The sequence below is a fragment of the Manacus candei genome, unplaced genomic scaffold (assembly GCF_025592945.1).
Source record: "Manacus candei isolate 608988 ecotype Guabito, Panama unplaced genomic scaffold, ASM2559294v1 h1tg000007l, whole genome shotgun sequence".
Taxonomy (NCBI): Eukaryota; Metazoa; Chordata; class Aves; order Passeriformes; family Pipridae; genus Manacus; species Manacus candei.
This window is the reverse complement of record NW_026138055.1, coordinates 4704502-4719220: the sequence shown is the minus strand read 5'-3', so window position 1 is coordinate 4719220 and position 14719 is coordinate 4704502. Positions and strand designations below refer to the sequence as shown.

The window sequence follows — 14719 nt, the reverse complement described above, 5'->3', positions numbered from 1 at the left end:
AAGGCATGGAGGAAGGGAGTGCTGCCATGGGAGGGGATGATGGGCAGAGGCAAAGGGGGTAGTGGGACCTCTTCCTCATCCCTTCATGTCCTCCTGCCCTCGGGAAGCCCCTTCCTGCACTGCTGTCCCTTGATTCTGTTTTGGGACCAGCTCACAGGCTGTTGGCAGCTCGAGCTGCCGGACACGAGCAGTTTTACCTTCCCCTTCTGACACAGAGAGGCATTTGGGGGATGGTTTTGACATGATCAAACACTTGCCTTTCCTGAAAGTGCTCTTAGCTGTGTGCTTTTGTGATGATCTCTAGTTCCCTCCATGACCTCTAGGCATTTAACACAGGTCCAGAGCAGTCACAGCCATGATCTCCATGGCCCTTTGGATAAGCTCAATGGGAATTTCTCCAAGCAGCTGCTTTGTGTGCACTCCGTGAAGGACTGAAATGGTTAACAAGTAAATCTCATTATGCTGTTGCAACCATAATTACAACATAATCAACATTATAATTACTGTAAAAGTGTGCTTATGGTTTTTAGATCTAATTAGCACTCATTCAAATAACTGGAAGGTTAACTGTAAGAGAATTAAGTGTTATTACTCCTTTGATTTCAAATTTCTACATGTAATTTTTGGACTAGGCACATTAATTACCAAACATATATAGTATGATTACTCTTAGGCCTACAGGCAAGCTTCCAAGGGCATGGGCTAAGTGTACTTACATGTGGCAGAAAGAATCATTGCATTGTAATTATGCATTACAGTTATAAAAGTCTGCCAAAAACTTAAGTATAGTCACCATATCTCTAAAATGCATCCCTAAATAATGTATTATCAACTATACGATTATAAGACTTTGGGGTTTGCTGAAAAATTGTTTTGCTTTAGTACCCCATGATGATGTCATATCCCTTTAATGAGGTTTCCTTGGAAATAATGGGAAGTGGGTCACGTTGACTGAAGTTACCTGTAGCTCCAGCCTCATTGAAAACACTGTTTTGATATAGGCAAGTGCTTTGAACAATTTATATCACAGAGCATATATATTGGCTCTGGAAGGGAAAACACTGCCGGCTGTGAGCATAGTAAAGGAGTTAATGCTGCTAATGCTAAATCAAAATGTTGAAATAAAATCAACTTTTGAGATACTGGCACTTACAAGATGTAATGCATGTGACCTATTTAGATGTCTATTTTGGAATGAAAAATTGTGCCCTAGAAGTGTCTAACTTTTTCCACGAGTAATAAAGAGAACCCAGGGCAACAAGATAAACACATAATGGTCAGACAAATTCTCCTGTAATTATTAAGTAAAAGAAAGCTGTGGCTTTAGTGCCTGATTTCTATGCACGTGCCATCTCCCACTTCAGAAGTTGTGCATGCCTTGTACTTGTGAAAGTTAAACTCTAAGTGCAGCAATTTCAGTAGAGACTCATCATGTCAAAACATTTAAATCCTTCCCTCCTAATTACTGTCTGGGTTTAGTGGTGTGTTATAATTAGTTTGCAGACAAAGATTATTGTGCTGAGGCTCAGCAAAGCAGAATGGAAACTGTGCAATACAGAGAAAAGGAGCTAAGATACCCTGAAGCAGTTTCACCCTGACCCAGATGTAAAATACTGCAGGGAAGGGTCAGATCACACCTGGTTCAAGGTGATTCTGGACAATGGTGCCCCTGGAAGACCCTTCCCCATCCATTTTCACCCATAAGGCATCACCTTGCTCTCATTCCTTGCCCCAAGACTTGATATGGGATGCTCAGAAGCTACAGAAGCTGTAGACTGAATACCACACATCTGGTGTTCCAGCTGTGCTTTTAGGTATCCATAGAGAGAATAACTCAGCCCACCTCAAAAAAATGCTAACTTTCAAAAATCTCCCTATGGAATCCCTAGAAGAGACCAAACAAGACAGAGTCCTTGTTCATATAGTACTTTTTTTTTTTTTTTTAAAAAAAAAAGAGATTCTGAAAGCTGAATTTAGGATAAACATTGTAGAAATCAGTGAGTAGGAGAGAATATATATATATATGCACTACTTTAGGAATCTATTCATGCATTTACTGCTTTTCTGTCATATAAAACTGACTTATCGCTTACATCTGGGTGGAACCTCTTTGACTATAATGATTTTTACTGCCTACACAACTCTGCTTTGTATTATGAAATCAGCTCTTTCTTTGGCCAAATTAAGGGTAAGATACTGATAAATAATTAGTACACTCTCATTTTACTGTAAAGAATAAGTAGCTTAGTTTGGGCTATCATTTTCTCACAAGTCAGAAGTAGCAGAGGCTTTGAGTTACACACAAGAACATTAGACACTGAATTATGAACTCCTCATAAGCCAAGTCATTATAGTTTGAGGTTTTATGAGATATATAAATGAATATGAGCACGTCATCCCATTAATAAAAAAAGAGAACAGCTTCGGAAAAGGAAAAGCGACATCTCCACATAAGGCCTATTGTAGGTGAACTGACGCGCTATCAGCTTTCACGGGCCTGATCCAAGCTTCACTTCCAGCAAAGATTTGTCCCGAGGGGGTGAATCAGAGGCCAAGCATCCAGAATGTAATTCTATCATGCAGTTCTCCAGCAGGCCGCTGAGTTACCAAGACGGATCAAGGCACAAAGCATATCCATCTCCCAGTGCTTCCATCCAGCTCATTCCATAAGAGCAGGGTATTGCAAGTTTTATACAACACAGGCAATGTTTTTCATCGTGATGAAAAGAAGTAAAAATTCGGTGCAGCTGCAGTAAATGGTATTTGGGGCTATGATTTTACCTAGAAATTATTTAACTGCTTAGTTGCCTAAACCCCCACACCTAAGCATAACCAGGTACTAACCCAGCATGTTTGAGTCAGTTATGAAAATATCTCTCCCAGGTTCAGTTCTCAATTACTGGCAATTTGCAATTGCATTTATTGCATTCTTGTAGCTTTGACGTGCTAATTACTTAACAACTCCAGTGAATCAATCCAATCATTTTAGTTTCCTTTTGAATTACAGTGTCACTATGAGTTTCTTGATCGATCTTCAGAAAAATCAAAAGGATTTGTCAGATGTTTGGGACCAGACAGAATGTTCCCCTTCACAGATGTACAAGACATGCAAGGATGTACAAAGCCCTTCTCATCAGCCTCATGCCAAGGTTGGGCAAGCAGATATTTTCCCTCAACTCCAGAGACATACAGTACCTCAAAGTCTTTGGTTTGCTGGAAGAACTGGGATTTTTTTTCCTTCTTATAAATTGTCCCACACTCAAGGGCATGGAACAAAAGACATCAAGTGATACAACAGCTGTGCAGCCTGAATGTCCCAAGAGACGGGATGAGGTGGCAAAACCTAGGCCAGAAAACTTTGCAGTCCATTAACTGACAAATTGGAGATAACCCACTCTATAACCCAGACCTTAAGAATCTGTCACAGCCATGATCTACAGCAGCTCTCCTTTATCTTATTATGAAAATGCATTATTTTAGCTCTAAAGGTCTCTGGCTGAAACTCTTCTCTTTAACAGAAGGGCAGATCACTGGAATCAGCTCAGACTGGAGTTCTGCATAGTAAGTGCTATTCTAAAAGCATGAAGCTATTTTTAAATATAATTATGTTTTCACATGGATGCAGTACCAGACTTTGCTGTAACATTAGTAAGCATTAACACTTTTAAGAGAAAAACCTGCTGCTGTTCAGTGTGAAAAGGGATTTCATTATGGATAATTATCTCAGTGCTTGCACTGAGACAGCCACAGGTATCCATTCATAAGGAAGTGGCACTAAAAAGGTACAAAATCATCTCCTAATGCTGCATTCAGTGAAGAGGCTTCTAGAGGGCAGCAGTGTATTCCTCTGTTTTACTATCATTCCAAAACTGCCATTTCAATTAAAAACAAAAGATACTTCCAACGAGGACTGAGACTGCTCTGGAAAGTGGTATTGTAGGGGATACAATGGAGAGCATTACAGATTGTCCCAAACTGTGGGCTATATGGATAATGTAACTGATGAAAGGAGGAATGTAGAAATCCTCAGCCCTCGCTTTTCAAAATAAATCCTCCATGCTGTTAAGTGTGATGAAGAAAAACAGCACCAGGTAAGGGTGATGTACCCATTATTGTTGATTCACTGCTGTCATAGAACTAAAATAACATGATTTTACTTACAAGTCTGCAACAGAGTAACTAGTGCCTATCCCTGTCTTAATTTGCAAGAGTTCATAGTGCAAGTCCCTATTTAGATTATTTTTGTTCACTTCTTGGTATGCTTCTTGTCATAAACCAAGTCTAAATTAATTAGGATTTGAAGCAGGTACATGCAAACTAGGATTAAATCCCCCCAAAGTAAAGACCAGCACACAATACACTACTCCAATCCCAATTTATGAATTATTATTTACAGAAAGTGTTCAAAATGACGTATACAGCCTATGAAGATCTCAGGGTAGGTTTCAATTTCTCACAGTAAATAAGGCCAAATAATGCACAGTTGCTGCTGATTTCATTGGATACATTTGTGTTTCACACTCTTGTTTAGCAAACAATTTGGCTGAGAGCAGAAATTAGTTTCTACATGCTGATGCACATTATGTCTAAAAGATGAAGCCTTTAACAACTCAGTTTGAAATTGCTCATGACTGAGGCTAATTCCCATGGGTTCACATATTGGCATCAGTACCTGCACAGCAGGTTATGTGCATGGATCTGCACACTGGATTTCAGGATCCTCTGTGGTGTATGTACTATTTGGCTTTAAAAAAGGGCCTCGGGCTTTTGGCTCCCTGATAAACTTATGCTCGATCAGTGTGAAATAGCAGGGGTCAACATCCTTACATCTCTCTGTGGAGCAGAGTTTAACCTCTGCATATGGTCCACGTGGTCAGTGGCAGTGCTGTACTCCTGGGTTAATGCAGCTGGCTGACTCTGAGCCGTACAGTGAACTGGAGAACTCTTTAGTTCTCCTTGGAAAATTGCCCTCATTCATTTTTCATTTTACCTTTTGGTACTTCTTCTGTGATAAAGTTTCCACAAAGTTTGCCAGCTCACTTACCTTAGTGCATCACCGTAAGTTGTTATGAAATGAATAGTGAGTTGTTTGCTCTTTTTTTCCGTCTTATGAACTTCAACATAAGAGTTCAACGTCTTGAAGCACCTGATGTTGACTTGGTGATATCTCATTTTAGGTTTTCTTTGCTTGAGGACGCTTTTCATTGAAGAGGTAACTCAGACAACAAGGATGAATTGGAGGATGGTGGTTAGTTAAGCACAGATATGAACTCCTCTTACAGTGTCCTCTTACTCCTCCTTCACAGATGTGAATACTCTCACATTAGCAGATTTTTGCTGGTGACCACCATGCACAGGTTATTAGGATTTCACAGACCACAGAGAGAGACGGTAGTGACCATTTTTAGAGAGCTTGGCTTAAGACTGAAAGGAAATCTTAGTGTAAAATTCAGCTTTGAGCACCGTCTCAATAGCAATGGGGTCTTGTTTAAGTCCATGAGAATTAGGAACACAGGGTAGTCTTAACTAGAAAGACATAAGGTTTTTTTCTTCTTAAATGGAAGATTTTCCAAAAATGTTTTATCTTTTCTCAAAGTCACAAAATTTTCACAGAGCATGTAGCAGATATCACTTCTCTAAGGAAGCTGTGGACGCTTTGTCACTGACTGCAATACCTGGAGGCAACCTCATAAAACACTGGAATGTCAAAGCTCCAGGGTCCTCTTTGCAGTCTCAGTGTTCTGCCCTTGATGATAACTATGGTACAATTCTGTAGCAAAGGGACTAGGACCTACATCAGTTAGAAAAGCGCTGATGAGACATGGAGCCCTTTACTCATTAGCAACTTCAGCCCCTTTCTAGCCAAGCATCAAGTAAGATTTGATGCCAGACTAATTAATAAATACATATAAAGGTATCTCATTATGTCGAGAAAGAGCCTAAATTCCCCTGCAGAGGATGGCACCAATAAGAGATTCTCCAGTTAGCTCTTTGCTACATGTAAACACAGCAAATTGACCTTCCAAGAGGAAGAGCAAAGAGTTCAGAAGGAGGAAGTTAAATGTGTTGTAAGGATTGACTCCTCTCAGCTCTGATATCCATCTATATCACACAAGTCAGTTGTGGGGGTTTCTGCCACCCCTGTCAATGCCAGGTTTCTGGACCAGAGAAAGGCTACAGAACTACCAAGCAACATGCTCTGCAATTATCTTGTTTGCCATGAGAGATTGAGCAACTAAGACAATAAAATAAAAGGTAATTGAATGTCCTTATAAGTGAACTTTTCAGAAAATTAAGCATATAAAATCAAAACTGAAGGCAATTTAGCCAGGTCATCTGTCAATCTTGTAAGATATTATAAACCTTTCACTGTATTATTATAAACCAGAAAAAAATAAAATACTGTAACTAAAATGAAGGGGAATCCACACATACAAACTTCACTGTGCAAAGCTTGACAAAATCACAGAGGAGGACTCAGAGCAACTCAAGTAATACATGTGGGAATAGTTTCCTATTGATAGGGCTGATAATGCTGCTGATTTTTAAGACTTCCTAATGCTTTCCCTGATTACATCCTGTTTTCAATTCACCGTAACTTTTGCCAGACTTTAAAAGGGGAGACTTCTTTATTCATCTAGAGTGCTTCAGATACCCAAAGGTTTATCTTGCAATGCACTTGGTCACTGAAGTCACTGATCCCCCAGCCTACAGCTTAAAGCAGAAGACAGGCAGTGCTTGAAAGGGAACAGAAGTGCAAGGAAGTGACCCGATTTCCCCAGAATCAACAGCAAGCTAAGAATAGACTTCTGAACTCCTCAATGCCAGCTTAGTCAAACCATTGTCAAATGAAAACATGTTTGTTTTTCCAAGTGTTCAGAATTCCATCGTCACAGAGTATGCTCCCCATACAGGTGATTATATTATGAGTATATTATAACATTCTTGTACACAAAACCACAGATATTCTGCAAGCACACTTCCAAAGACATTCCACCAGCCCACCTGCCATGCTGTGATTGGAAAACTTGCTTGGAAAATCTGACCTTCAATTTGTGTCTTTTTTTTTTCCTGTACCTTCGTTACTGTCCCCATGAGTCACACAGTCCGGTGTGTGTCTTGACTTCATAAGTTAATTGTTAAGTGGGATTAGACAGCAGGGTGTTCTTTGGTCACATATTTTGCAGGGACTTGGAGAACACGGTCTCCTCCCTGGCTGGCAGTCGAGGAGGGAATGCCAGGGCAGCTGAGCCGCTGGCCGGGCTTTTATACCGGTGCTATTTTTAGCTGTTATCAGCCGTGGTGTCGGGGCCAATCCACGCTCGATGCCGGCAAGAAACTCTTGCTCCGTCCAAACTTCACTCTCAGCAATCTCACAGGGAGGAGCCAAATGACTGAATTTGCTGCTCTGCACTTCTGCCGTTCGTTATAAGGGCTCATTAAAGCGCAAACACCGAGTTACGTGAATAGTTCGGACCACGGTGAAGTTACTGATTTAACAGATAAGCATCCTGCCTATATCTGCTGAAAATCAGTAAATTTAAGGTGCCTCATAAAATCCATTAAAGCATGCAGTCCTGCAGTGTGATATACGTAAAACAATCTATATGGTTTTTACAAAGGTGTTCTTTTTTTTTGTCACTGTGTAACTATGCATTATGTAACTTGAAACTACTTACTGCTGATATTTACAAATCCATGTGCTTGCCAAAGAAAGGGAGGACAGACTGGTGCCTCATGAAAATAGGCCACATGGTGTATAACAGATTTTTGATACTGGACTTTTCTACAGTATATTTGTTTAGCATATTTTCATGGAAGTATGACCTTGTAGTAACTTTAGGCTCTGAGCAATTGATGGTGGGGTTAGACTGTTCAGACACAGTCCTCAAGGGCCTTGTTAGATGCCCTGGGGTATCCTGCCAAACCTCCAACTGCTGCTTTTCTCAGGATCAGGCCTCTAACGTGTCCCAGCAGCTGAATCACTTCCACAAGTAAGAAAGATGCTTGTTCTCACATGTTATCTGGCCAGATTTATCAGGTGATCAGAGTTCCCCATTAGCCAGGGTGACCACAGGGTGGTCTTCCAGTACCAGAGGGGCTACAAGAAAGATGGAGAGAGACTATTTACAAGAGCATGTAGTGACAGGACAAGGGGGAATGGCTTCAGCCTGACAGAGTAGGTTTAGATTAGATATTAGGAAGAAATTCTTTACTGTGAGGGTGGTGAGGCACTGGAACAGGTTGTCCAGGGAAGTTGTGGATGCCCCATCCTTGAAAGTGTTCAAGGCCTTGTCGGATGGGTCTTGGGGCAACCTGATCTAGTGAGAGGTGTCCCTTCCCATGAGGTTGGAACTGGATGATCTTTCAGGTCCCTTCCAACAGAAACCATTCTATGATTCTATGATTTAACTTCCTCTTTAACTTAAACATTGTGATTCTTCCCTACTATGATTCTTCTGTAAAGATTCCCCAGCTTATTAAAAGAGAAGTTCTTTCTATTCCTCCTTATCCCAAAGCAATCAAGTATTTAAGTAGAAACATAATTTTATTAATTTTAAATTATTGAGAAAAATGTGAGTTAAAGTTATTTTATGCTAAAACATTAGGCATGTGGTTTATTCGTTTCAGGGATAAGCATCAGAGCATTCAGCACGCTGCAGCACTGAGCTCTTGGACAACTTACTTTTTTTTTTAAACAACTGGGATATGAGTGCTGTCTTCATTCTTAAGGGCACTTCTTGATGCCCTGTGGAAGAGCCCATGAAATGTGCAAAAAAGGCTACCCACCATGCCTGAATCACAGTGTGGTATCAAAAAAAACCAACCAACCAAATGAAAAGCTAAAAAAAGGACTCTTGGCTCAACAAATCTACTATATGAGATTCAGTATTCCTGAATGATTTTCTCCAGTATTTATCTGGAAATTTCATAGCTAATAGATATTAAAATTAGGAAGAATTTCTAACGACATTTCTGGCTAACAAAGATAGGCAGCAGCACTGAAAGGACCTAGGATAGCTGAGGAAATCTGTAAATATGTATGAGAAAGGATCTATGGGAGACCTGTGGCCTTCTGCAGAGGCAGCTGGAGGGCAGGAAGGAAGCCTTAAGACATCTAAACCATCACTGGAAATCTGAGTTAGGCCCCTACTCCATACAATGAATGGAGTCTACTGAACAACTAACCTCACCCTACAGCTGATGCCTACACTTGATCACCCGAATTAGCATCCCATTGTGCTATTTTAAATAGATTTTTATTGCAAAAGGAGCCTAGACATCCTGCAGAGATGTAGTTAATGGCTTACAGACACACCTTAAGTTGGGTAAGTCAAATCTGACCCTTGATATCTGAAGAAAACAAAGAGCAGAGCAGAAAAGCTGCTTTCCTTTTGCAGACTCCAAAATAATTTCCATATATCATTATCAGTTGCTCTGCAGGGATTATGTATTATTTTGTGTATGTAAACATCAGTCTCAGTGGAGCTGCTTTTTAGGTACTTCTGCAATAAGCAATCAGAAATAATATATATTGCTCTGTATTGGACAGAATCCATTTAACAGATGACATAACAGTATTAACTACAGAGATAAGTTTTCATGGGCAACAAGGAAGTAATCAATCCACAAATCCAAACATTTTGTAATCCTAAAATGTAGGCACTGAGATGTTTAAAAGGAAAAGAACATTCCAAGCTGGGATAACAATCTTGTTTTCAAAACATCAAAGAAAGCATCACAAAAAGGAAAATACATGGAAAGATAAACGAGTCAATAAATCCTGTTTTAATTTTTCCTAGGTATGACCTACATATATTTACATTGTATTTGCCATTGCTGCAATCACTGTGCAGGAGCAATTTCCTAGGTAATCCAGGTCTGTATTCTGAAGCTGTTGCTATGCTACTGCTCTGTGCCCGGCCACCGCCACGACTGGAGCCAAACACTGAGGGTGGCACGGGACTGTCACCTGAAAATTGATTCATGGACCTTCCCACAGGCAGAAAAGGTGCCTGAATGAGCCACAGACCCAGCAAGGGTCAGAAGCAAGACCTTTTGCCCTTTGTAACCAAAAGATTAAGCAAACTGTTCTGCCCTGCTGCTAAAACACATGTTCTGTTCATGACTGATAGTCGGGGAACTGGATGTTATCTGTAACCAAACGGCCACTCGCTAATCTTTTCACACACACACACACACACACACACACACACACACACACACACAGAGTAATTCGGGTAGGCAGAAGTCCAGCTGTGAAGAGACCTACAACAGTTTTTCTCCTCAGAAATAAGATTACATAACTATTAGGTTTATGACTTAAGAGATTCCCAGTCTCCTATCCGTGACAGGGGGAGCCATAAAGCCACGCTGTGTCTGCACAGCATGTGGAGATGTATCTCTATTTTCTGAGTTAGTAGAGCAAAAGCAATGGTGTCCCTCACCTGGCAATGGTGTCCCTCACACTGGATTTATATCACAGCACTTGTCTGACTCCAAACTCATGCTGTTTTCAATGATGAGTCATCAGAGTCCAATCACACCACTAGGAGAAACCTAAATTCTCACAGGAGAATAACCTAATACTCTAGAAGTCAAGCAGCAGCTGCAAACTGTGCAATACTACTGCATTACACTTGCTTGCACATGGGCAAATAATAAATGGTCAACACCCTTACAGAAGCATTTATTGGGAAAACACCAGGGCTAGATGAACCTTATAAATGTCAAAGAATTCAAAAATATGCTACAATACAGCAGATAAAGTGTCCTGACTAGAGAGTTGGACAAATGATGCATTAAAGATGCACTTGCTGTAGTAATTTTTATTGGCAATGCTATATACATTACCTGTATCTGAAAACTGGAGCTTAAGGTTTATATAAATTAACTGGAAAAAGACTAGAAAAGGTAAAAAAACCCAAACCAAAACACAAAAACCAAACCAAACCAAAACCAATGAAAAACAACAACAAAACAAAAAAAAAAACAAACCAAAACCAACCAAACAAAACCCACCCCACCAAAAAAACCAAACAAAACCCTAAAACAAACCACAACACACCAAACCACACAACATTTAGAAATGATAACTCAAGCTTGAAGGAAAGCTGAAGGAACTGAAGGACTTTTGGTATCTGTGTTCTATAAATATAAAAGAGCTATCTATTAAAAAGAAAAATAGCATAATTCAGAGCAGCAGAATTTTAATAAAGGAAAATGTTTTTCTCAGGACAACAATTAAGCACTGACAGAGGCTAATTGGCAGAAGGACTGAATTGGCATCACTGAATGTTTCCAAAAAAGAGTCTGTTAGGGATAGTCTGGATAAGACTGAGAGCAGGAGGACACGTCTTATCACTTGATATTCCAGATATATTTCTATACTTAATTGTACTTTTAAGCTCTCTCAAGACTATTTAAAGGAATAATTAACCATTAATTTAATTATAATTATAAAAAAAGATATCACATTAGGAACATTGGCTCTCCATGAGTCATTTCCTGCTGTGCAAGTGTCAACTTCAGCATGCTGCATCTTGGTCTGTAAATCTGCCAAGACTGGAAAACTCAAAAAATAGTTCTTGGATCTTTTCCTTGCTGAAGTTGCTCAGTTAAAACTATTTCAAAGGTGGATTACGAATCATTCAACCTTTCTCTAAGCTTATTCATAAGACCAAAATAATTTTTGCTTACTTCCACTAGATTTATTATAAAAAATATTTTGAAAAGCTAAAATGTCCTAAAAGCCAAACTACTATAATTTTATGTATATATAGTTACACCTGCTATCTGGCTTCAGCCTGAACTCATTTTACTACCTGCAAACCTCATTGCAGAAGAAATGGCTTAATACTATCCTCATGTGCTCTGTTGGAGTCAATTAAAATACCACCTGGTTTGCATTGCTAAAAGGTATTTGGACACCCAGTTGTGCTTGCAAATATCTACCAGCCCAAAATTGCAAATATGGTTGTTTTACTCCGTAGATTATGAGTGTAGTCGTGGAAAATTTGAAAAACTTATTCTCTCATCATCACCCTTTATCTGACCCCCCTGCAAGTTGTCCTACTGGAAGGTACAAAAGTTCATCTATGCTGGGGATTCTTTTACTTTTCATCTTCTACAAAATGCTCAATTCTGCTCAGCAAAGCACCAGTTTAACCACTAACTTATGACTGGACATCCATGTGGTTCTGCTCTCTGCAAATAATACAAGCTAAAAATTATCTTTGTTCTGTAACTTCATGTTCTAACCTACTAATACACATTTCTTGACAAAATTTTCTCAACGGATACCAACAGGCTCCATAAAACAAGAGGAAAGCCAACTCAATGGGAAGGAGCGTGATTTTTGCAGTGATACAACAATTAATCCTACGAAGAACATGGTCTGTCATTCAGCTCCACTTTGTGTCTCAGTGAGGAGCTAGAACAGGGTTGTGCCAGCAAGTTAGAACCCTCAGATCTTCCTGACTTGGAAACAAGGGAGTGGGAAGCATCTTGTTGGAAAACTAGAAATGTCCTTTCTTTCCCTAGCATTGACCTAAAGAAATTTTCCTAAAGCATGCAATAATCCCAGTGGAAACCCCTAAAAGTTTAATTTCTGATGTAGACAGAAGTTAAAAGCAATATCTTTCTCAAAACAGCATTCTTAAGCACTGGTATCCACGGAAAGGACAGGAGGCAATGAGCACAAATTGAGCTATGAGAAATTCCACTTAGACATAGGAAAACACATCTTTACCATAAGGCTAGGACACTGTAATGGCTGCACAGAGAAACTGTGGATTCTTCACCTTTGGAAATGTTGAAAACCTGCCCAGACATAGCCCTGAGCAACCTGCTCTAGGTGATCCTGCTCTGAGTAAGGGGCTGGACCAGATGATCTCCAGACGTGCCCTCCAGCATCCATAACTATGTTACCCCAGTGCAGTGATCCAACATGCAGGTTCATGATGCTGAACCACTGGAATACATTAGTATTTTTTGCATAACACAAGCTGTTTATTGCTCAGGTAAAGAATTACCTCCATTTGCTTGGGAACTCTGCTCTTATGGCACAAATGAGTACATTTGTACAAACCTGTAGTCAGTCTCAGGTCATCAATAAACCAGAAGGGAAATAATTTTCTTCTGAAAAGAAAATAGGAGGACAATTGTTTAAATAACAACTCAAGCTTCAGGAAAAAAAAGTTAAAATTTTTAAAGAAATCTAAACCTTCAGAACAAACATGCTGTGCTCAACAGGGAAACAGAGTGTACAAGTGAGAAGGCTGGACCTCAGAGCTCTGATTAGGCCAGGCTGTCCTGTGCACTCAGGAGCACAGCCTGTGTGTCCGTCATATTTCTGCTCAAATTGCAAAGGCTTTTGTTTGAAGAAATTACAGTGTTATTGAAAGGGCATTATTGTGGCTGTGACAAGCCTGGACTCGCTGGATTCACACAAACATCTCCATGTTGGGACATGCTACGTTCTGCTCTTAAAGGTACAGGGAATTCCTTTTCTGACTTATGGCACATCCTGAAGTAGTCTGCTGATGTGACATAGTAACCAAGTGTGCAAGTGTCCCAGTACTGATAAACAGTGAAAGATGATTTAAACATTTTCTTGGTGTCTAACACAGAATGGACTACTGTAAAGATTATCTAGTCTGACTTAAATCATGATCTTAATGTAACAGCACTTACAATATCCTGATGAAGTTAAATTTCTATTCTAGCCAGCTGCACTCATAAGTTAGAAACCATTTAATTTTCCCACTTTCTCTGGTTTTTAGTCAGCAGTGACCTCTGACACTCACATTTCCAGCCACCCACAGAGATTTATTAGTGCTACAAAGGAAGGAAAAAATAGTGCCAGAACTGTCATGACCACTATTGTCCCACAGCAAAAGGTCCTGCTGTCCCTGTTGGTGTCTGCAGAAAAGAGCAAATCCAGAAGATGAACCCAATTTCAGAGCAACACTGGCCCCAGGTGAACTAGAGACCGTACAAGAAGGGAACCATCTGTGAGTAATATTTATTGACACAACTGAGATATTGGTTCAACGTGCAAGAAGTAACAGCCCTCAGGTATTTCACTACTCCTGCTATATATCTGTGACCTTCCATTTTATAGGCTGACTTTTGCTATCTAGGTAATTAAAAAGAGCAAAGCTGGATCTGTACTCCAGGGAGTTACTGCTTTATTACCTTGATACCAGAAAGAAAGAAAAAGACAAAAGCCAAAAATTATATGTCATCAGTTTCTCATGGAGTAAAACACTGGCACAGGAGTTCAGTTCAGCCACACACCCAACAGTATCCAATGCCCTGCCCATTGGGATCACAGCATGGATCATCTGAGAGCCTCATGTTTCATTTTCCAGCCAGGTAAGGATGCCTTGGGATTCAAGGACGTCTCAAAGGCACCAGGTGCTTATGTTTGGCAAGTGAAGAGAGCACAAAGTATGCCTGTCTCTCTAGAATAGCTGATAAGCTCCTTTATGGGATAATCAGGTACTCTGCACACAGAGGCAAGGAAAAGGACGTCCTCAGACCTTCTCCATGACAGTTCTTTTCAAAATGCCCCTCTTCTCACTCTTCAGAAATTCAGGACTGCATGCAGAGATATGAACTAGAACTAACACCACAGGTCTTACTTTGACCATATAATTAACATACTTTTAGCAATGACCATGATCCAGTCACAGAAATAAATAGGAGAGGTGCT

The 14719-nt window shown here is 40.0% G+C and overlaps 1 protein-coding gene across 2 annotated transcripts in view; it reads right to left on the bottom strand.

Annotated features, from left to right (window-relative positions):
- CLIC5 (chloride intracellular channel 5) overlaps positions 1–14719 on the bottom strand; it is a 77227-nt gene that overhangs the window by 60479 nt on the left and 2029 nt on the right. The window contains exon 2 of one of the 2 annotated variants that reach the window (XM_051811700.1): positions 13091–13140. The exons of the other annotated variant lie outside the window; for it this stretch is intronic. The gene's annotated coding sequence lies outside the window, so the exon portion shown is untranslated. The remainder of the gene's footprint in view (positions 1–13090; positions 13141–14719) is intronic. 2 annotated transcript variants of the gene reach the window in all.